Below are 23,549 nucleotides of genomic sequence, written 5' to 3' on the forward strand. Positions count from 1 at the left end.
TAAAGGAATCTATAATAAAGAAATTACATAATAAAAAGAAAATGAAGAAATGTGAAAATGAACTCTTACTTTAGGAAACAATGAAGAAAAAACTATTGGGCAACGCCAATGGGTCTGGCATTGACTGCCATCACCTTGGTTTTGCCAATATTCGTTTTGTAATGGTTGTTGTAACCCTTTATTGCAAAAACATTTTAGTTTAGTCAAACAATATTGTCCATTTCTGTCCAATCAAGAACAACACATTGGGCCAGTAGTCCCTGGCACTAAATGAACGACTTTTCCTCTGTAAGTTCACACTGCGTAAGAGCAGAATGTCATAATTCACCGTGAAGTTAACCAGTGGCTCAACTGGACTGACTCACTGCCCCATGCAGTATTCTGGACAGGATGGAAGAACAAGCATTAAAAATGCAATAGGTCTCGCCTTTGATTAAGTTAAAGCCATTTGCTTTGCTATAGAATACCATTAGCAAAGCAAATGGCTTTAACTTAATCAAAGGCGAGACCTATTGCATTTTCAATTATTGTTTAATGTTATTGTAAGGGTGTCACATGCTGAACAATAGGGTGTACTTTCAATGGATGCATATATAAAATGTTTGCACTAAATACAGTCCGATTGTGTTACTAAAGTCTGTATTTTGAAATCTGTTTATCAGTTTCATGTTAAACCTAAAACTTGTCTGCATTTTGTTGCAGCCTGCTTTATACGGTATGTGATCTAAGTTTAAAATAAAGACTGACCTATTCAGAGTGCTTTCTATCACAGGCTGGAACCATGTAGCACTAAAAATACACTAGTCATACTACACTGCACCAACCAGGATTGATTTTTGTGGCTCTCTGGTTCCAGATGCAGTGATCATATTAACCAACATAACGTAAAATAATTAATTTCCCACTGATAAGATTCACTTGCATTTATTTTTCATGTAAGGGGGCGTCTGGTAGTTTATATGCAGTTATCTTAAGGTGAAAGGCTAACAAAAAGTTACAGAATATTTTGTTCTTTCTAATCACATATTTGACCCGGCCCCACGATCACTGACCCCAGACCCCTTCGCACGGAGGATCAACGGTTTAGTTTCTTCACTACACCTCCACAGCTGATTACAATGTAGAACACTACAAGGCAAAACATTATCTTGCTTAGATTAGGTAGTAGTGGGATCCAGGTTAGGGTTAGAGTAAAGATTAGTGGCTGGGAAAGAATAAATGTTAAAGTTAGGGCTAGAGTTACTGGTAGCAAACAGATTAGCGTCATGGATTAAGTAAAGATTGGGCTATGGATGAAGATTTTGAATAAAAATGAGTTAATGTGTTTGGATTAGGGCTGATGGTATTCAGGCGTTTTTCATTAAAAGTTATTCGTTGTTGTGAACTCAATATAAAATGAATAAAATAGACTCAAAATATTTCATTTTGTCTGTATTCTTTTGCCTTTTTTTACAGGCATTTTCATCTCCGTGAAATCTGTCTCAGTCTCTGACCTTCGTAACATACCGTGATTAGTGAATTGCTGGGACTCTGCCCTCGGTACCAATTTTAACATGAGTTCTTCTGCATCCTACCTTCTTACTTTTAGACTTGAGGGATGTCTTCACTTAAATGGGGAGGTCACCGGTGAATCTATCACTCACAGCTTCTACAAAACCGCGGACTTTCCCTAAGATGCTTTTCCCTTTGCCTCAAAATAAATTTCTAGGCAGAAAATAGCTTGACTCACCTGTACAACGAGGCTGTCCAAGAAACCAACCACATGACAGGCACTCGCGAGTACAGCAGGCAGCGGGTGAGGTGTAGTGCACTGTGTATTCATTGATGCACAAGAGCTTAATCGTGCTGGCGTCTGTGGCATGGCGACTAGGAGGAGACTTAGGAGAGACGAGGTACAGTAGGGGCAGCCAAGGGTGCTGCTGGATCAGAGAGGCCAATGAATCTGCAGTACAAAGGTGTCTGCCAATTGTCTGCATTGGAGGCACCTGGGCTGAGATTTAAGTCGCCAACCATGAGTAGCCCTTGGCCCCTGGTTTTGCGCTACTCCCCCTGCCGCTGCTACCATTTCTTCTGAGACCGTCAGTAAGTGCCCAGATACCCTCCCGGGTGACAAGTAGCACTCTACAAATACGACTTGATTGATTGATGAGTTGGGACACACTGTGTAGGATATCTCGAGGTTGTAGGTGTCATTTGATTCAGCACACTTTCCAGTTTTCCCTTTTTTGTGAAGTTTGCAACAGTTAAATTCGGCTTCATCTGTGCATTTTTTCTGTGTCTTGTGGTGTAATTCTTGAGCTAATGAAACCAGCCAAGATGGAAAACGTATGCAGACCTTATCCCTGAATGTTTGCAGTTTTCTTAGTTTTTCTCTGCATCATGGCACATGGTAAACAAAATCTTCCTCTGCAAGTCTGGACCCTGGTCTAGGGTCATGTGAACTCAGGTAACTTATTATCAATTTGTGAAGCTCACTAGTGGAGCATCAGGTTGGTTGGGATGGTGAAAGCTGGCGGACATGGTACAACAGTGCAGACTAAAATTAGTTTTCTTTGCACGTTGGCCCTCTCGCTATATATGTATTTAATACTATTTGTAGAGCCCAAACCAAGCTAGATAGAAGTGGAGTGATTGATATCTGAAATGCTGATAACAAATGTAACATGAGAAACATTACTGAAAACAGAAGCAATGGCAACCATTCAAGAGGGTCTAACAAAGTTCAAGTGGGGTAGACAAAGGAGTAAAGCAAAGTCAAATGCAGGGCTGGAAGAAAAACTGAAGCAAGCTTCATAGGAACCATACAGAAAGCGGCAACCAGACTCATTCTTGGACTTCCCTGACTAACCCAAATCACATCTCACCTCAGGAAATTCCACTGGCTCCAGAGGAGATGCCAATTCAAGCTGCTAACCCACACACACCAGGCTCTACACAACCAAGGACCCACCAACATTAATCACTGCCTGAACTTCCACCAACCATCGAGAAGACTATGCTCTGCCTCCATCTCACTTGCCCATACTCCCCACATCTATTGAAGCAGAAGTGGAGGACGATCCTTCTCCCACATTGCAACAAAGATCTGGAACAGCCTCCCCACGCACTGCTGGACCATTACATCTCTTCCAGAATTCAGAATGGCCTTCAAGACATGGCTGTTTGAAAAGCCTCCGGGCCTGCAAGCACCTGGATACCCTTTCGGGTGACTAGTCGCGCTTTATAAATCCTGATTGATAGGAACAGGACACAGGCTCTGGCTGAAGCAAGGCAGGAACAGCTCCAGAAAACAGGCAACATGGGTTCCAGTATACAGAGGTTCAAACGTCTATGCATGAACAAGGAGCTTCAGGTAATGGCTGCTTATAAGCAGTTCCAGGCTACAGCAAGCCCAGGACAGAGTAACATGACAGGGCTGCACAAGACTGGTCACAGATCTGTACGATTCCCAGCTCTCAGTCCTGGAAGAAAGAATCAAGTGTTAACAAACAGCGGGTCTACTCCCATTGAAAGTATTCCACGGTGGATGCCAGGTCTCTATGAATACTCGGCAGTGCATTCTGGGCTCAGTAGTCTGTGTAAGCAAATTTTTCCAATGAGTCCAATACTGAAATAGGACGCAGACAGACATCATACAGGGACTTTGGATGAGTTTTAGTGGTGATTTCCAGGCTGAACTTTGTCCACGTACAGCACTTCCAGAAGGGAACCAATGAAATTGTAACAGTGACATCTTTTGCTACCCAGTTTTTCATCTGACATACCAATTGTGAATAATGTATTTACTATTCTCAACACTAACGTCTCTGTTGTTATCCAAGAATAATCAATATAGCCTTAAAGTTGGTTCTTTCAATTAAAATACAATTTTTAATTATATGGTTTCCCCATTACTGGATTTTTCCCATCATTTTTTTTCTCAGCCAATATTATTTCTACTATATAGTGCTCCGCCAACACAGTAGTATTTAGCAGTAACATATTAAAAACAATTAAAATACAAAAATTAAGTAACGAATAAAAGCAACATAGGTTCCCAGGTAGGTGAGATTGAACAAAGTGGGGGGTGTCATCTGCCTAAATCAGTGAGTGAAAATGAGTGTAGCCCTGCGGGTAATGTACTTTGACCCGTACTATTCGAGTCTGTGCCCAAGTAAGATGGTAGGAAATATACAGGCAGGCGGTTAGCTCACATAAAGATAATGACTAGGAATTGCAGACAAAAGTAACACCCAAGGCAAAAACTCAGTATTGTCGCCCTCTGTTGAAAATGTGGTTAAAATACTGTAGATGGTATTAAAAGCTATTGATTGCAGTTTCATAGTCAATGGCCTGAGGTGAAAGGCAAGGTGCACAATGAAGAAAAGGACAACTAACAGTTAACACCTAACAGAGGGTGGACAATAAGGCCGCTACCATCCTTCCCGCCAATCTTACCCAGCTAGCAATCGGGCTACAGATGACCCATGCCAACCCTTGGCACCAGTAGTCAAAGTTCACAGAAAAAGTCACTCAATCCAATGTGAATGTGTCTGATAAAGAAGAGTCTATTTTGTCTAAGAGAAAGGCAAAAGTCTAATCTGTGGAAATGTGGCCAGCTAGTGGAGACAAACATTTTTTCTAGAACTGCTAATTTATGTGAAAAAGGTTTGTGTTATTTGAACACAACACAAGAGCCTTGAGGAGTGGACACCGTTTATCTGCAGAGTTTTTAGAGCACGATTTGGAGTTATGTGGTAATGGAAAATCCCCCAAATTTCTGTGGCAGGGCTAAACCCTCCTTGGGATTCCCCTCCGGTGGGGAATCCTCCGCCAGAATGATCTCTGCTATACTTTCCCACTGCCGACGCAATTGAAAGTCCTCTGCCTGGAGATTCTACACAAATCCGAGAATTCTCTGTTACTATCAGGCTGGTAGCATTTAATCACTCTGAGGTATATTTACGTTTCCTGGCGCATCCCTGCAAACCAGCATGGATGCGCCAGGAAAGATGCGTGACGCAAGTTTACCCTTGCGCCACCACAGATGCGCCGCATTTACAATGTGGCGCATCATGGCGCAAGAATAAACAGATGCGTGTCGCATCTGCCGGCGTAAGGTTGGCACAGTGCTGGAGTTGTGTCGCGGGTGCGACGCAACTCCAGCACTGTTCCAACCTGGCCTATCCTCAACATACCGCATAGAGGACCGCACGTGATTCAAATTTTCAGAATAGCAATTTCAGAATAGACCACAGATTAAATCGTGGGCGTTTATACAACCGTTTCAACTTTTGACTCGATGACTGCGACATATTGAGATAATATCCACTACTTAAAGAAACGAAAAGCCCTTTGAGACCAACATTACAATATTTTTGGATGATCAAAGCCATTAGTTCAACTGATTGATTTGGCATAGAGTCAAGATATAAAGACCAACATTACAATATTTTTGGATGAGCAAAGCCATTAGTTCAACTGATTGATTTGGCATAGAGTCAAGATATAAAGGGGTCAACCTTTTAAATAATATTGTCCTGCGGATGGTCTTGTTTAAGAAAATTTAGAGACCGAAACGTCGACTCTCACACTGTTTTCCATCGAAAAATTCTTTAATTGTTGTGAAAAAGTGTTTGACAAATTAGAAAGTGAAGGCATGAAGAATTGATCTATTTCCTTCCTTTGTATAATATGTTTTGCTATGTGAAGTACCCTTTTTGCACTGTGAATATAAATTAAATTTTTACGCATACACCAGACTTTATCTTTTCCTTTTTCCTCCTTTTTATTCATCTATTGTATTTAGGTTGATATGTGCTGATATATTCGCATTATCTGTAACTTTTTTCCAGTTACACTGAACCTATTCAAGAATATAAAATGTGTCAAAAAACAAAATTGTAGGAATTTAATTAACCTTCATCTAATTCATTATTGGAATTATACAAACTAATTGTTAAACAAATCCTTTGAAGGCACCTGTCTACCTGTTTATTCATATTTGCCCGAGCCCTCAAGGGTATATTGGGTTGTCCACTGTGCTTACTCTATTATCCTCAACATGGTGCTTCAAGCAGGCGCAAGGTTTTGATGCAGCGCCGTCGGAAAAGTGACTGAGTGAAATCTTGTAGATTTCACTCAGGCACTTTTCCGAGGCATTCCTGCGACGGAACGCCCCCCCCGCGCCGGAACGCCCATATGAAACCTGACGCAGGTTTCATGTGGCGCAGAGCTTTACAACGTGATGCATCTCCCTAGATGCGTCACGTTGTAAATAGGGCGCAACGTGGCGCATGGTTTACGCAGCCGCTGCGTCACAGAAGTGACGCAACAGCAGTGTAAATGTGGCACACGGGGCTCGTAAATCTGCCCCTCTGCACCTAATCAGGAGAGTAGATTTGGCAGAGAAGCCGTCAGAATGACGTAGATTGAGCGAGTCACTTGTGGAAAGGTGTGAGCAAGCTCCATTAGTAGGGAGAAGACGTCAGTGTATTCAGATAAAATTCAAGTACACTGAAACCAAATACATGCCTAATAGTAAATATATATCTCAAGGAGTGTGAGGAATCAGTGCTTTGAAGATTTATCCTGGATGCTGGGCTACCTGGAAATAGCCTCATCACCCAAGGGCAAACAGTTATGTTAAATGAAAAAGGTAAAAAACTTACAGGAAACATTTGATTTGAATTTCTACTTATCCCAGAGAATGTTAATAATCAATTGTAAACGACATAGCAACACTGCTTGATTTGTCAAATAAACAAACAACTAAATAAATGAGTGCAGGGGCCATAGATAACTCTTCTTAGAAAGCTAGCCACCGGCACTGTCAATTGCTGGGGTTGCTGATTACCTTACGCTGCCTAGTCTTGATTTCCCCTCGTGCCTCTTTATCCACCACCCAACACTTCCTGACTACCTCATTCCTACTGCTTATCTTTCAACCCCTGCTTTCATCTTATGTTACTAGCCCTGTCTTTCTATTTCTCCTACGACCTTTCTCACTCTTTTTTTGGGTCTAAGTCTAATGATGAAAACTAAGTGCCATATTTTGATGGACAGAGTAATCTCCACTGGCCTGGAGGAGGACTCAATGTCTGCCAGGCCAAGACTATTCTGGCTGCCAAATTTACAAATGACCTCCAAGCTGGCGGTCATTTCTAAAGCATTGCCAGGAGCCGTTACAGCGGTTCCTGTCAATGCTTTTTACAGTCTGATGCAGGACTACGTCATCATGATGGAGCCCTGCACCAAGCTGTATTCTTTTTCATTTTCAAAAAGAAAATCCTGAAGCGGTATTTTCTACTTGAAAATAAAAATGAAAATGCTCCCCTTGCCATGGGAGTCTTCTCTCATGGCAAGGGGAGTAGTTAGCAGTTTTTACTGGCCCTTATTGTCCGAGTTTTCCTGGTGGTGATGGGCAGTGAAAATGACCTATAATTCGGCCCATGTAAATTAGGTGGGTGGGTGCCGGCCCTTAATACACAGGGCTGTACGAAGGGTTTAATTACAGTGGAGACAGAGTAGTCCCTGTCGTGATTAAACCAACTTCCCTCTAAATACATTGGGTGGATCACCATTGCGACAGAGTATCCTTATTGCCAAGAATTAAATTAGGCCCTAAGTTCCTGTTCCAAAAATGAATGCCCGTGCTGACTGCCTGCAACCACCAGGACAAAGTAAGCCCTGCATGGCAACAAAATCTAACCTCTCATCACCATTGCTTCCATATCTTCTGAGCGTATGCATAGCTGACAAGGTTTTGGATTGCTATGAGTGACATTTTCATAATTTCAGTGTAATTATGAGTGACATTTCAACGACTATGAGTGAAACTTTCTAGCTAGCAAAATTAAGCAATGAAGACGAGGGAATCATATGAATATCAGAAATTACACCTGTTAGACCTGGCATTTCTTGGGGTGATTGCCCCAGACTTTTTGCCTGTACCTCCTCTATTATTGATGCTGTGATGGATTTCGTTTGACTGGCTTAGATGCTTTGGGCACTTTGTCACTGCTGATCAGTGTCAAAGTGCAAGTGCTCCCTATGTAAAGTGTAATGGTAATTGGTTGTCCATGATTGGGATGTTTGCCTTACTAGTAAAGTCCTTAGTAAAGTGCACTATGTGTGCCAGGGCTAGTAATGCAAATGCTACTAGTGGGCCTGCAGCACTAATTGTGCCACCCACACAAGTAGCCTTAAAGAGAAAACTCAGGCCTGCCCCTGCAGTGCCTGCATGTAGTTTCTTAAACTGCCTTGTTGTCCTGACAAGTGCACCCACTTGCCAGGCCTCACCTTTCCTTTTCATGCACATCAGACACCCCTATGGTAGGCCCAAGGTTCCCCCTTGGGCAGGGTGCAGTGTATGTGAAAGGTAGGACATGTACTAAGGTGTGTACCATGTCCTAACAGTGAAATATTCCCCATTTCGTTTTCACTGTTGAAAGACCATCTTGCCCATAGGACAGAACGGGGAAGGCTGTGTAATATGTTTCCAGCTTATCTTCCCAAAGGCTTAAGATGGAGAGGTGAAGTTTAGTATGCCTGAACTCACAATTCAATAACACATCTTTTTGTGAAGGTGGATTTTGCATTGTGCGTTTAGAAACCACTCTTTTAGAATTGGCTGGGTTTTTGTGCTCTAACATTTCTGTGTGTCTCTGTCTGGTTGTGGATTGACTGTCTGGATCTGAAAGTGATAGGATCTGGGGAAAGTCTTGACCCAGGGGAGGAAGTGAGACAGCAACAGGCTGACCTGCATCTGGAATGTGGGGGGAGGAGTAGCCCCTGGAGGTGAAGAGACCTGGGCTGCAGCCATAAAACCATGGCTCCATCACCTGCTGGGTGATTAAGGACCCAGACCCCCACTATCAAAGGAAGAAGGTGTCACTGGCAGGGAGACACCCAGAACTGGCTTTGACAGGGGTCAGTGCCCCCTGAACACAAATACTTCAAAGATATTTACTATGAGAGCTGAAACCCCTGAACGTTGGAATTGGATTGATCAAGACTGAAAAGGATTGAAACTACTTCGTGGTGAAGAGGAACCTCTGCCAAGGAAGAAACAGCTGAATAGACTGAAGGAAAGGACTGACCCTTGCTGTGTGTTCTGGGGCTGGCCTGTAGTTTGCTGCTTTAACCAAGGAAGAGGCTAAAGGGACTTTGCTGTGTGCTGTGTCCACCTGCTTGAAAGGACTTTGCTGTGCTGTGTCCTGAAGTAACTTAACCCCAAGGGCCTAAGGTGAGCTGGCTCCCTGTTATGGCAACTCAGAAACACAAACATTTCCAGAAGTGTCTCAGCGACGTTGTGTGAGTGTGCTTTTTGCAGCCTGAGACCTTCGTAAGCCGTGCCCTGTGATCGTGGGCACCTGGAGTCCAAGCGAGTCTCAGCGACGCTGTGTGAGTGTGCTTTTTGCAGCCTGAGTCCTTCGTGAGGATTGTCCTGTGATCATGTGCATCTGGAGTCCAAGTGAGTCTCAGCAACGCTGTGTGCGTGTACTTCGTGCAGCCGGAGACCTTTGTGAGGATTGCCCTGTGACCGTGCACACTAGAAGTCCAAGAGTGCCTCAGCGGCGCTGTGTGCGTGTGCTTTTTGCAGCCTGAGACCCTCGGAAGAATTGCCCTGTGATCGTAGGCACCAGAAGTTCAAGTGTGTCTCAGCGACGCTGTGTGCGTTTGCTTTTTGCAGCCTGAGACCCTCTGAAGAATTGCCCTGTGATCGAGGGCGCCAGGAGTCCAAGTGAGTATCAGCGACGCTGTGTGTGTGTGCTTCGTGCAGCCTGAGACCTTCGTGAGGATTGCCCTCTGACCGTGCACACCCGAGGCTCAAGGGAGTCTCAGCGACGCTGTGTGCGTGTGCCCTGTTGCAGCCTGAGATCTTCGTTATCGTCATCGGCCCGGAATCAACCAAGTCGCATCGGAGGCCCAAGTCGCGAGAGGCGGAGAGGAGAGCGAGGTTGCACACCCCAGGTAACGTGTGTCGGCGCCTGGGATGGGGTGCGGGCTCGGAGAGAGACGCTTTTGGCCTCTCCCCTTCTTGTAGCGCGAGCCTCTGTTCCAGCTCGTATCGTGGCCCGTACGTGCCAAGGAGTGGCAGTGCCAGGGCCGGAGCGTGTAGCTGCACTGTGGTTTACACTAGTTCCGTGTTGGGGGCACATGTTGACGGAAACTGACCACGAGTCAGTACGAGGGACGGAGAGACTGTCTGAAGCACCGTGATCAGTGCTGGAGTGTATTACGCATTGCATTAATTCTGCATAACAAACTACCTGATTGTTGCAATACGCATTGCATTATTTCTGCAGAACGAACTACCTGATTGTTGTATTAAGCATTGCATTAGTTTGCAGAACAAACTACCTGATTGTTGCATTACGCATTGCACTATTTCTGCATAACGAACTGCCTGTTTTTTGTATTATGCATTGCATTAGTTTGCATCACGAACTGCATTATTTTTACATTGCAAAGTGCCTGATTCTTGCATTACGAACTGCATAGCCTTGCATTAGGACTGCATAGGATCACCTAGAATTGCTCATTAATACCGCCAGAACCTACAAGAGCTGGCTGACCTAATAACTGGCCAGGAGGTATATTACAAATACGCATATGTTGGATTTTTCTCGTGTGGTCTCATCGTATATCTTTTTATATAAACTTATACTTGTTTTTATATGAAACTCGTGTGGAGTCCTTTTATGGTGTCACCATTGGGTCACTGGGAGCGTGGTTGCAAATAGTTTACACATTTGCCTTGAAGATAAGCCTGGGTGCTCGTGCCAAGCTACCAAGTGGGTGAGCAGGGGTTATCTGAGAAGGTGTCTTTACCTTCCCTGACGTGGAATCGAGGGTCCTTACTTGGCATAAGGTACCTACCTCAGCCAACTAGGGAATCCCGGTTCTAAAAACACCCATTTGAGTATAGCTGCTAATGTCTCAGATTGCTTATGTGTGACATTTTCATAGATTCAGTGGATTTAAGAGAGTCAGGCAATGACTAAATGCGTATCACTTAGAGTGGCACTTTCTTGCGACCAAAATCAAGGAATGAAGTAAATGGAACCAGACAAATATCAGAAATCACTCTCATTTGAGCAACAAGGAAGTCAAACTCTGCTGCAGGTGCTTTTAAAGCTATTATTTAATTTCTAAACAATCAGCACCCTCCACCCCAACCTCAGCTTCAGGTGTACCTGAACCACATGTAACAACGGGATCTCTGTGACAAAAGCAGCAACTCACTGAGCTATCCACATGCAATACAGTTCAATACAATATGCTGGTAGACTTATTTTGCAGTAGGCATATTAACCCTCTGCACTACTTAATGGTGAGAGTGAAAACTGACAGTAGAGAGAACTCTGACCTACCTCCAGCGGGAACATTAGTCACATGACCTATCTCTGACTTAGCAAGCCTAACTGTGCTGGGAAAGTAAAGGCTGCTGCTTCGTAGTGTCACTGTCAAGCAAAAATGTTAAACACTTTGCACTACTAGTAAATCAGCAAAACTGTTAGTTTAGACAAAACGTAGCGCATTTACAGCACAGACAAACAACTTTAGTGTGCCCATTTGCAAGGCCCTATGCAGTGCTGGAGCCCCCTCCTCATTTTCGGAACAAACATTTTAAATGTCAGCAGAGCAGCACATTATTAACTTAAAATCTGACTTACCTGAATCTCTTTACAGCTGTCAGAATGGTCCACTGAGAGGAGCTGCTGGCGTGGCACCGCGGGGATCGCTAGCTTGTCTCTTCTTCAGAGAGTCAGAAAGTGAGCCCTGCTGCAGTGCCTCTGCCTGTGCCATCTCCTCCCACTATGAGACTCTCGCTGGAGTGGTGAGTCCAGGCCATAAGCTGGGCTCTGCCTAGGCAGGGTACAGGGACAGCACACGTCGAGGTCAGGAGGAAGTGAGCACCAGCTTCCTCCTTTGACTCTGGGCCATGCAGCAGGGGAATTCCTGGTTGCCTTGCGCCCGGCTGGCAGGCAGGAAATGCAAGATCCTGCATCAGCATGCACGCCAACCGGACATGGCTCCCCCGCAACAGTGTGCCCATGTGGGACCTGACGCGACCCGGGGAACAATAACAGCAAGCAGGGTTGGCAGAGCTAGTTTTGAGCTTCTTTGGCATAAAAGAAAGCCTGAAGTACAGACCAGTTAATTGAGGCATTTGGTATTAGGAAGCTAGGTGTCTCAGTGCAGAGAGGAGTCAGAGTACTACCGCTGCAAGCGTCTCTTCGATTGCATTGTCCGGGCATTCAATCAGGGGGTTTATAGAGCGTGCTATTCACCCGTGAGGGGGTCTCAAGGCACTGGGGGGGGGGGGGAGGCTTGGGGGGGGGGAGCAGCTCCAGATCAGTCAAAGAGCCAGGTCTTGAGGTCCTTCCTGGCTGGGGGTCGCATAACTAGGGCATTGACCCTCTGATTGAGAGAAAGTACAGGAAGTGTGTCAATCCGCCGCCCTTGCCCCTGATAAAATTTCTGTTTAAAGTAATACGCTGCACTGACTTTTCACTACCTGAAGTGCTGCACTTTGAAAATCACACGCGCACACTAGCAGGCAAAATTAATCTGACTTACTAAAGGAGCAGTTTTAAACCTGTGCTAAGGATTTGTGTCTGTACCACAGCCTCATGAACATGATTAATCATGCTATGGTGCGGCGCACCGCATTCGGTGAATTTCTTAACTGTAGGAACTAATAGCGGCAGACTTGCCCCCCCAAGCCTGTTGGATGCGGAGTGCACTGTGCGCTGACACTCCAGACCAGGACGTGAGCTCACATCCTCCCCCCGTGGCGCCACAGCCAGTAATTGCGCAACCACTGAGGAGAGGCCCCGCCCGGGTGTCTCGGTATTGGGCACAGCACTCGGGTGACGTCAGGCCTGGCTGTAGTCTCAGTGAGTGACTCAGCAGCGCCCTGGGCGGGAATTTCAATGCAGCAGACTAATATTAAGATACATTTGTTGCAGCAGTGCACAAGAATAACTGTTACTGAGCCTGTGCTGGTGGCAGCGCCCGGGCCAGCAAGTCTGTGGGGGTGCAGCAGAGCCGGCGCAGGTCAGGTGCGCGCTAGCAGCTTGGCGTGGCCAGTACTTCAGCGCTGGTACAGCAGAGAGTCAGTGGCATTAAAATGTGTGACAATGCATTTCAGTGCGGTGATGTGAAACACCATACTGAAATGCGTCAAGCAGGCCTGTGTATGGACTTAGCAAATGACTGTTTTTATTTTGTACACACACCAACATTTAGGAGGTCAACTTGACTCAGCCTTTTTAACCTTTTTCATGGTGTACTCTGTGGGTGGACGTGGGACAATTGTGCAGAATTTGTGAACACAGAAAGCCATGTACAACTGTATGTATTTGTCTCTTTTTTTTCCTTGTAGGTAATGCAATAAATGACTATTTTTTTTATTACTTAGGAGGGTTTTATTTACAGAAATTTTGTTTATTGTTTTACCATGCACTATTGCTCATGTTATCTGCTATGTTAGGTGTAACTGTCAGGTGTTGCCTTCTCTTCTACAGACCTGTCTTGTCCACTTGTTCTCAGGTTAATCTGGAGTCACCGGGTTAGGCAGAAACACACACTCATTTAGGAACAAACTTGGATGTGCTGGCACCTATTCCCAAACTTCCCAGGAGAAACCATTACTTTATATATCTATTCTTAACATCAGAGCTCAGGACTCATGCTCCTCTGAGGTTCTATCACCCTGCAAGAGTTTGAAGAACTGGAGAATTTTGTCACTGGTCGGGCCATTGAAGACAGCCAATAACCTCCTACAGACTGTTTGGAGAGGGATATTGTGACAAGCTCCCGGGGCACTTCCTTTAAGAATGTGGCCATTCGGATATTGTGTAGGAAAGATATTGAAATTGCATACTTTAGAAAAGTTTACTAGCTTGCTGAAGTGTAAAGCTGAAGTTCCCGCTGCCCTACGAGGCTCTTAACAGCAGGCACTTATGTTTTAGGCAGGCAGTGCTGTGCCCCTTATCCACCCTTCCCTTACTGCTGGAAGTGCCAGGTAAAAACTTCAGGAAGTTGGGAAAGGAGATGATATGGCTGAGCATTATGACTGTCATGGTATAGCAGCAGGGAAACACACTGACTACCTCCTGGACATGTGACTCCTTTCCCTGCTCCCTGAAGCCCTGCTCTGGGACATCTGTCTGTAGGTAAAAAAGAATAAGAACCAATCCCTGCTGCCTGGTGTCTGCAGCCTGCAGGCATAGATTGGATGAAGTTAAATATTCAAAAAGCAATGCAGAGCTTTTTTTATGCTCCTGTGACATTTCTCATCAGAGACAAGTTCTGTTATTTTACATGCATTGGTACAGTGCCTATCTTTGCTCCTTTAGCATATGGTTTGCCGTTTCATTATCATGACAACCCTTGGAACTGCCAGTGGTTTAGAAAGTCTCAGTTTGGGTTGATATCAACTGGAGGCTGCTTGAATGAGGAATCAGACCTCAGATTCCAACCATGTGTCAGTGTTTCTACCCTGGGTTTAATTGTGCAGTCTGGTTTTGGGGGTATGTTGACCATCTAGTATGGTGCGTATCTCCTTGCTCCTCTTGTTGAGTCATCTTCATTGGTAGTTGTATGTTCCTGCTCTTGTTCTTCATGGGCTTCATGGCTGTCAGTAACGGTTTGAAGCTGATAGCAGCATGGGAATCACAATGAGGGCACTAAAGTTGTCACATACAGCTAACCATATGGGAACACAGGGATGAAGTATGCTTGTTGTGCTGTTGGTGTTATTGTTGAAAAGTGCTGTGCAAGCCAGCGTCTTTGAATATCTTGGAGGTACTTTTACTGATGTGTGGTGTTGATATTGGATGCTTATGTTTACCACTGGAGACCCCCCAGTACCAAGAATTGCTCACCATTGGCTCAGGAGCAGGTATCATTAATACAGGCATCCACGTAAACCCTCTTCTCCCCTCTCCCAGCAGCTGATGACAGGGGCCAGGCCACCCATTGCCCTGATCTTGTAGCACCCAAGGATTTAAGCACTAAAACAGATGACAATCTCTCAGGAAATAGAGCAGAGTTGAAGAAGGTGACTACACAAAATGAGTTGCTAGTACCCAAAAAGAGCAGTAAACAATATTCCTTTTCCATGGTTGCAGAGGGCACCCTTTTAGGGGTTCTACCCTTTCTACTCTCCAGGGCCAGCATCTCTATTTTCTTCTGCCTCTGGTGTTGCATTGCCTAGTGTGGTTCTGGTGTTGGGTGCTGTGAAGTGGTGAGGTATGGGTAGATGTGGTGTGCAGTGTAGTATGGAGTAATATGGTGTTCAATACCGAAGTGATGTGGTATAACAAGAAGAGGTGTTATTTAGTGTGGTGTAATATGATGTGTTTTGATGTGGTGTGAAGTGGTGGTGGATAGTGATATTGGGTGTGATGTGTCTTGGTATGATAGTGTGATTGGGGGTAATGTATTTATGAACCCACCTATGAAGCCAACTGCCTGCATCAGATGTACTCACACTTCACCACATATCCGATACATCCCATGCCCATGAACAAGCTTGTAGAACTCAACACACTACAAGAATACACAACCCAAACCCTCAGCACCTTGTTACACCCAAACACTTTCAGAGAGTTAACACTGCATACATAGACTAGAAAGGGAACTGAGGTGGACCAGTATCCCAAACAACCTCATTCTACTCAAAGCTCTCCACTCAGCACACAGATTCACCATCACCGCTACCAAAGTAACCATCTACAAGACTATCATAAAAATGTAGCCTATGAAAAGCCCTCTTTAATGCTGCAGAGCATTGCACCATCCCACTTGCAAACCTTCCAGTCCCTCAGTCAAGTGCAATGCCATTAATCACTTTTACACCCCTGCCAAACACTTCCAGGTGGCAACCTTTCCCACTGGAAGATGTACAACAAAACCTAGCTGCATAATCATCAGTCAAAAGACTTCACAGTCAGTGGGGAGGTCAGGCCCTGTTCTTTCTTGCCATTTAATCGAGCATGCAGTGTTAACCACACTGACAGGTATTTCTCTTTCCGATCTCATAAACAATTCGACAACTATTCTATCGCTCTCACCTCCTCAAATGGTGGGTGCCACCATCAGCTCTCTACCTTCGTCCAGTGCTTTCCACTAACCCGCACCGATAAAATCAACTGCACAACAAGCACCTCCAGTTTGCACACACCGTCAATAAACACCAAAAAGGTTGCAGGCCTAGTACGATCACCCCATGATATTATAGAACAGTAAAGCCCACCAGCAATGGCCACAAGCACTTGGCTGCCAAAGATGCATAGTTTAAAACATTTCCACCAAATATGAAATGGGCAACCCACTGCCTCGCAGCATCTTCAGGACAAACCATCAGCATTTGGGAAATGTATCCGGTGTCAGATACCACCCTAACACGGCCTTATATTTAGAATAATTTTTCCCACGCTGCATTTCCAGGCTGTTTTTCCCATTTCCTTGCCTCAACCATACCCATTCCTTCAGCTTTTGGTGCTAAGGCATCAAAAGGAGTCTTCGCCTCTTTGTGGCGCTATGAATCAGGGGAAGCGGGGCTCAGTGCTGCAGCTGCAGATAACTAAGTCCTTGTCCTTTCTCTAGGTGAATCTGGTGCTTGTTTCCAGTCCTTAAACAATGTATTCCTCTAACCATTAAACATATATCCATAATCACCCTACATTTCCACTTTCTGTAAAAGTTTCCTTCATGGTGGGGGAAGGTTAGCTGGTTGTAGATTGGCCTTGCGCTCAGTGTGCTGCAGGTCTGAAGCTATGTGTTCTTGTGGGCCTAGAATGTGGTATGCGCTGTCTGTCGTGGTATTTGTTATTGAATGGTGATGGTATGGTGGTGACCTGGTCGGTTGCAGTGTGGCGCTATGATGTCATGTAGCCTGCTGCTGTGTTCAGAACATGGGTCAGTCCTGGATTCGCTTTCTGGGATAATCTGCTTTTTTCTGGAGGCTCCTCACTCCGGAAACATGCTGAGCTGTACAATCTTTCCTCTTGAGGGAACCAGGCACACTCTTTCCCTTTCTCAGCAGGCAGGCAAGCTCTAGGCACTTCAGCCAGTCCCTCAGCTCCTCCAGCAGAAAGTGCAGACTACAGGTGACAGAATGTTACATTTAACACAGTTTCAAGGCAGGACATTAGGATCTACTGTATATGGTGGCAGAACCGGTTTGGGACAGTTTGCGCCCAACAGCATTTTCAGGCTTTTTACCAGACAAAGTATTTGTGAAAATTGATAGCTCTCACAGCAGATCCAGTGGGTCTGATTTCAAGCAGGAGTGTCTAAAATATGGACACAATGAAGCCTGAGAGAAGCTCTGCACCTGGCTGTCATTAGCCTTCCTGTAGCTGTAAACAGAGACAGACTAAAGGGCAGGTCTTGTCTAGAAGCTTTCTCACCTTGAACAATAAACACTGCAGTCCCACCCCTATTATTACTATTAGTCAGATTTGTATTGCGCATGGCTGCCCCAGCGACGGGGCGTCTCAGCGCAGGAAAAGACCAAAGACCAGAACCTAGGAGAAAGAAATGCAGTGTAAGGTAGCAGAGCGCAACACACTACTTCTGGCTCCCGGCTCAAGCCTCAGGAGTCTGGGGTCCATAACCGTTATCATCAACTGAATGGCAGTGCTCAGTAAGGACTAGAGGGGCGACTCCTCTGCTATGGCGGAGGAAGATTGCATCACTGCTTAAAAGACGAAAATAAAGTGATAATAAAACACTTTTATTATCATTTTATTTTTCATTGACTCGGCCGAGTTTGTGGAGTCTGTGAGTTTGGGGTGGGGGGACTAAGTTGCATTCACCAGCAAAGGGGGGGGGGGGGGGGGGGGGGGGAATTTTTAGGCACTGAAAGTGCGCATGCCGGTTTGACCGGTCGCCCATGTCCGGCAAAACCGACATGCACACTTGGATATCTCCAGGCTATCCCGTGGAGATATCAGCAGGGCTCAGGAGCACAGACTCCAAGTCCATGCTGAAGCGTGAAACCGTCTCGCTCCACCCAATCCCAGCGTTTCTCTCATGCTAGGAGTAAAAGCATGAGAGAAGTGCTGAGATTGCGTGGGAGCTCGGAGCCTGTGCTCATGGGAACAACTGCAGTTCTGGGAGCAGAGGAGCTGCGTGGGAGCAGAAGGCAGGTATATGTTTATTTTTTTATTTATTTTTCCCCTCGCTGTCCCCGCACTGCCTCATCCTTTAAAATGGGCAGCAGCCGCCACTGAAGGACTAATCAGCAACCCGTTGCTTACAAGGTCCTTATTGAATTTCTATGGGAAGCACTGTTGCTATCCTCTCTAACTTCAGTGCCTGGGACTCCACTGACCAGCCCCTGGAATGCAGAGAATACACTTCCACAATCTGGGGAAGCTGTCCGCATCTTCCATCTTGGGCTAAACCAGGAGCATCCAAAACGGAACCTGCTAGTGCAGTACTCCTCCTCATATAACACACACAGTCCTTGTAGCATATATGTGCTTCACACTCACTGCACATATGTGCACTCAGCATGTACACGAGATGTCAGCATAAGGTTCTGGATTTCACAAAACAGAGGTACTTTACATGAGAGGAGTCAGTAGAACCCACCCTCACTGACCTAGTAAAGATTTACAAAACACAATATGATGCCGCCACCACCACTTTATGTGATATCCCCAGAGCATAGACTGTAGTCCAGTGCCCACTATGTGCATTTGTGCACCTCACACACCCTGGTTCTGGATTTCACATAGCCTTGGATAAGCCAAGACCCCCATGCACATGCTAGACTAATGTGACACTAGGGCCAAAATAGGTCAGAATAGTAGTTTTCCAAGCAGTGGGGCAGTCAGCACAGGGGTACCGTTCCATTTACCACACTAGGGACATTGCCACCCCAATAGTGGTTGTATATGGTGTAATGCATATTGTACTATGATGCATCATAATATGGTAATGAGTTGTATGTTGTAGTTCTACCTGGTGTGAAGTTGAGTAAAAAGTTGAAATAGATATAACAGGTATTTAGTGGTGTTATATTAAGTTGTGTGGAATAGATTGAGGTCATATTAAGCCAGGTGGTGAACCGTGATATAGTATGGTGTTGTGCAGAGTCGTATGAAGTATACTGTGGTATTGTGTGATTAAAATTGTGGTGCTAGCATAAAGTGGTGTAATGCAGTGTGAACAGTGTTCCGTGATGTGGCATGGTATGCTGGGTCTATGGTATCTTGCCATACAGTTTGTATGTATGTATGTATGTGCGGTCTTATATAGCGCTCAAATTACCCTTGGGCATCTCGGCGCTTGCATTGGGAACCCGTCCTGGTTTTTCCCTGTGAGATAACCCGTACTGGGCATCCCCAAGGTGAAAGCCAGGCATCCCGCCGCGGGGGGCCGTTGTGTTGTAAAAAGAATATTTTAATTGTATTCATTACACTTCTTTATACTTAAGTGATACATCATTGGTCTATGATATAATGCATATAAATTTAGGATAAAATATGAAGTTGTCATTTCAGGAGCTGGCTGTGAATTTTGGTAATGATTTATTGGTTATCCTTTTTCATGACTCGCCAACCAGACAGCTTTTAAGTGAGTCTCTTGTGAACCATTCCAAAAACTTAGTGGGTTTAGAACCAACCCACTGCTGACAATTAGTTGGAATAATTGTCGCTCTAATGTCCTTACATCCTTTTTAATGGCTTGCCTTCCTCTTCTTGTTTTTGACCCTTCCATGGAGCATAGGCTCTTAAGTAGCCTATATAGGTGCCATCCCAGTGCGCTGACGCCAGTTCTTTTCTTTGAGCGCCAGTCAACGCACATCCGGAGGGACCTACCCCCAGTCCATTTTTAACTGACCTTTTTCGACTATTTGTCGAAGTCTTTTTGACATTTTTCTCCTGGTGTGGCAGGATGTTAACTAGGAAGTTTGGCTTCAGCCCTGCGGTGTCTGTCATCGGGAGATGTCGGTAACCGACCCACATCGGGTTTGCGTCTGGTTCCTCGAGTGCGCCCAAAATGCAATGACCTGCATCGACTGCCCCATCATGCACCCCAAGGCCTTAGAGGAGTGCTCCCTCGAGCTCCTTGCCACCTGACGTGTGATGCCATGGCAGTCTCGATCCCGGTCGAGAGGAAGGTCTTGGGATTGGTCGCAGAGCCCAAGATCCTCGTGCACTCCAAGTCATTTGGTAAGTCCCACAAGCGCATTAAAGAGTAAGAATTCTAAGAGGTCGTCGACTTCACCCCGACCATCAAAGTCCTCTGACAAAATGAGGGAGCATTGTCATTTGAGGCCTGGCTCCGTGTTTGCACCTGGGCGGGCTCCACGCCTCCCCAAGTATCAGGGAGCCAGAGCGACCCCTGCCCAACTCTGTGAGTTCTCTGAGGCCATGCACCTCATATTTGGGCGGCCGTTCCTGCTAGCGTGCCTTTGGGCCCCACAGATTTGGGAGGGGCACCCACTGGTTCTCTGCTGGTGGCACTGCCCGGGCTCCATTTACGGCCCTTGGACCCACGGTTGGATCTGCATTGGTGCCGGTCGCACCACCTTGATCTTCGCCGGTGCAGAGCCCAATGCCACCGGCCCCTACCCTTCCCTATTTTCATTCCCTACTTCGACACGGAGCCGGACGGGCATTGTCCGATATTGACTCTGGTGCCATCTAGAGCCATGCCTTCCAGGCCGGAGCTGGAGCCCTATTATTATGGACTGGGACTCGGGGAGTACTGGGAGGGGTTGCTGGACCCTGAAGAATACCAGCCCCTACACCACCAACAAGGACTGGTGGACACCAGTAGACTGGACACCTCTCCAGATCCTGGCATACTCTCTCGCCATAACATGGCTACGGAGAAGGGGCCTTCTTTTGCTATGGTGGTGATAAGGGCGGCTGAGGCCCTGGACCTTAGCCTACCCTCAGCGGCAGTCAAGACTAACGTCTTGATGGAGGTGCTTCAGCCAGGAGTGACCCCCTGCTTCTCTCATTTAATGAAGCCCTCATGGACGTCCAGCTGGGAACTTGTTCCAAACCTTGCAGAGGGGCTCCTGTGAACAAAACACATGCCCGCCACCACCGTCCACCCCAAGTTCCTCACGTAACACCCTACTCCAGAGAGCTTGGCTGTCCAAGCTTCCACCTCCCGTGTAAATCCAGGCGCATTCACTACCACCAGCCGATATAGAATTCAAGAGGCTGGACACCTTAGGAAAGAAAATGTTTTCTTCTACCAGCCTGGCACTGCGGTCCGAGTACACTGCATGCTTTTTGGACTGTTACTCCCATTCCTTGTGGGATTCGGTTGTGCAGGTGCTGCCTATGGTCCGGATTCCTAGGGGTTTAAGACTTTCGATCAAACCAATGCTATACAGGTTTCTTTTAAACACTGGTTTCATGGAAAAATGTCATGCCATTTTAAAGAAATGCTCATTGGACTTAATTTTGTAATTAATAGAGGAACTGTCTAGAACCATCCGGAAGTTGGAAGAAGAAATTTGCAATATAAAAGGGGCATTGGAAATGAGGATGGGAAAATATACTTGGAAGATCACTTTAGAAGGAATCAACCAAATATTTGATAAATACAGCAGAGAACTACAAGAGGGAAAGTTAGGAAAGTTTACGAGGGATACAATCGATTACAAGTTAAATGAGGTGTACACCTGGGCGAAGATTTATGCACGAAGGCGGTTTAATACGAAGAAGACAACAATGTAATCTGAAGAAAGTATAGTGTCTGAAAAGGACACAGAAGTAAATAGGGAACCGATTAAATTAACATCTATTGAATCAGTCCAATCCGGCCCATCAACAGATTCAAGAGAAACGCTCCAATCAGCCATGTCAGTGTCTTTTTTTGTCTCAAATGCCCAAACAAGGGCAACCTCCAGGTCAATCAGGACGAGGGATTCAGGTGCAGTCGCAAAACCAGGAGAGGACAAGGAAAATGGACGAAAGAACTCGCAGTCAAAACAAAACTTAATAGTCAATATATTGTCCACCAAATGAACAAGTTACTTACCTTCGGTAACGCTTTTTCTGGTGGATACAGTATCTGCCTGTGGATTCCTCACCTTGTGAATATCCCCTGCGCCAGCAACATTCGGAAACTTTTGTAGCAGTCCACGCCGATGGGGTCGACGACGACGTCACAGAGACACGGCTCCGCTCGCGACTTGTTTGTAAGGCCCTTTATAAAACGAAGAACAATAGGTGACTTGAACAGCGACGGCTGATCCGGCTAACAAAGGAAAGCCGATAGAGCCGATAAATATCCTTTCACAGTAGCCACAGCAAAGCCTTGCTGAGCAAGAGAAAGGGCAAACTGTAGAATATTAGACAGACGAGCCTTCAAGGGATCAATGGACCTCTCTCCACACCAGAGAACAAATTTAGACCACCTATATGAATAAATAGATTTGGTGGAGTGTCGCCTGGCCGATAAAATAACATCCACCACATCCGGCGGGAGAGAGAAAGAATTCAGGTTGCCCCGTTCAATCTCCAGGCGTGAAGGTGTAAGCTCTGGAGGTGGGGGTGTAGAACCTGCCCCTCCGACTGCTAGAGGAGGTCTGCCCTCAGAGGGAGACGGAGCGGAGGGCACGAGGAGAGGTGGAGAAGATCCGTGTACCACACCCTTCTTGGCCAATCCGGGGCGATCAATATGACTTGGGCCCGGTCTTGGCGAATCTTCCTCAGAACCCGAGGAATCAAGGGTATGGGAGGAAACGCGTAAAGGGGTCGTGAGCCCCAACTCAGCTGAAACGCATCCCCCAACGCTCCCTGCATCGGATACTGGAGACTGCAGAACAAAGGACAGTGCGCGTTCTCGCGGGTGGCAAATAGATCCACCGAGGAGTTCCCCACATCCGAAAGACGTGACGAACCACCTCCGGATGGAGCCTCCACTCGTGGTCGGCGGAGAACTGCCGACTGAGACTGTCCGCACGCACATTCAGCACCCCGGCCAGATGATTTGCCATCAGACAAATCCGATGGTCCTGAGCCCAGGACCATAGACGCAGGGCCTCTCTGCAGAGACAATGCGACCCCACTCCTCCCTGCTTGTTGACATACCACATCGCGGTAGTGTTGTCCGTCAGGACTTGAACAGACTGACCGCGAAGGGAAGGGAGGAAGGCCTTGAGCGCCAAACGAATCGCCCGCAATTCCAGAAGGTTGATGTGAAGCAACCTTTCCTCTGGAGACCAAAGACCCTTGATCTCCAGATCCCCCAGATGAGCACCCCACCCCAGGGTGGAGGCATCCGTTATCACCGTGGCCACCGATGGAGTCAGATGGAAGGGCTTTCCTTGAGACAGATTGCCCTCCACGCTCCACCAAGATAGATCCGCTGCAGCTTCTCTGGAGATCCTCACAGACTCCCTGAGATCTCCTTTGTGCTGATACCACTGCTTGCGGAGGCACCACTGGAGCGCCCTCATGTGCCAGCGTGCATGGCTGACCAACAGAATGCAGGAAGCGAACAGACCGAGCAGGCGAAGGACTTTCAGAACCGGAACAACCGCTCCGTTGTAAAATAAAGGAATCATT

The 23,549-nt window shown here is 46.2% G+C and overlaps 1 protein-coding gene across 4 annotated transcripts in view; it reads right to left on the bottom strand.

The window, feature by feature from the left end:
• The window catches only part of LOC146833055 (beta-1,3-galactosyltransferase 1-like), a 241,572-nt gene that overhangs the window by 130,633 nt on the left and 87,390 nt on the right, over positions 1-23,549 (bottom strand). Inside the window, exon 1 of one of the 4 annotated variants that reach the window (XM_085600679.1) lies at positions 11,661-11,801. The exons of the other annotated variants lie outside the window; for them this stretch is intronic. The gene's annotated coding sequence lies outside the window, so the exon portion shown is untranslated. Of the gene's footprint in view, positions 1-11,660; positions 11,802-23,549 lie in introns of those variants that run through there. 4 annotated transcript variants of the gene reach the window in all.

This window comes from Triturus cristatus, chromosome 4_2 (assembly GCF_964204655.1).
Source record: "Triturus cristatus chromosome 4_2, aTriCri1.1, whole genome shotgun sequence".
Lineage (NCBI taxonomy): Eukaryota > Metazoa > Chordata > Amphibia > Caudata > Salamandridae > Triturus > Triturus cristatus.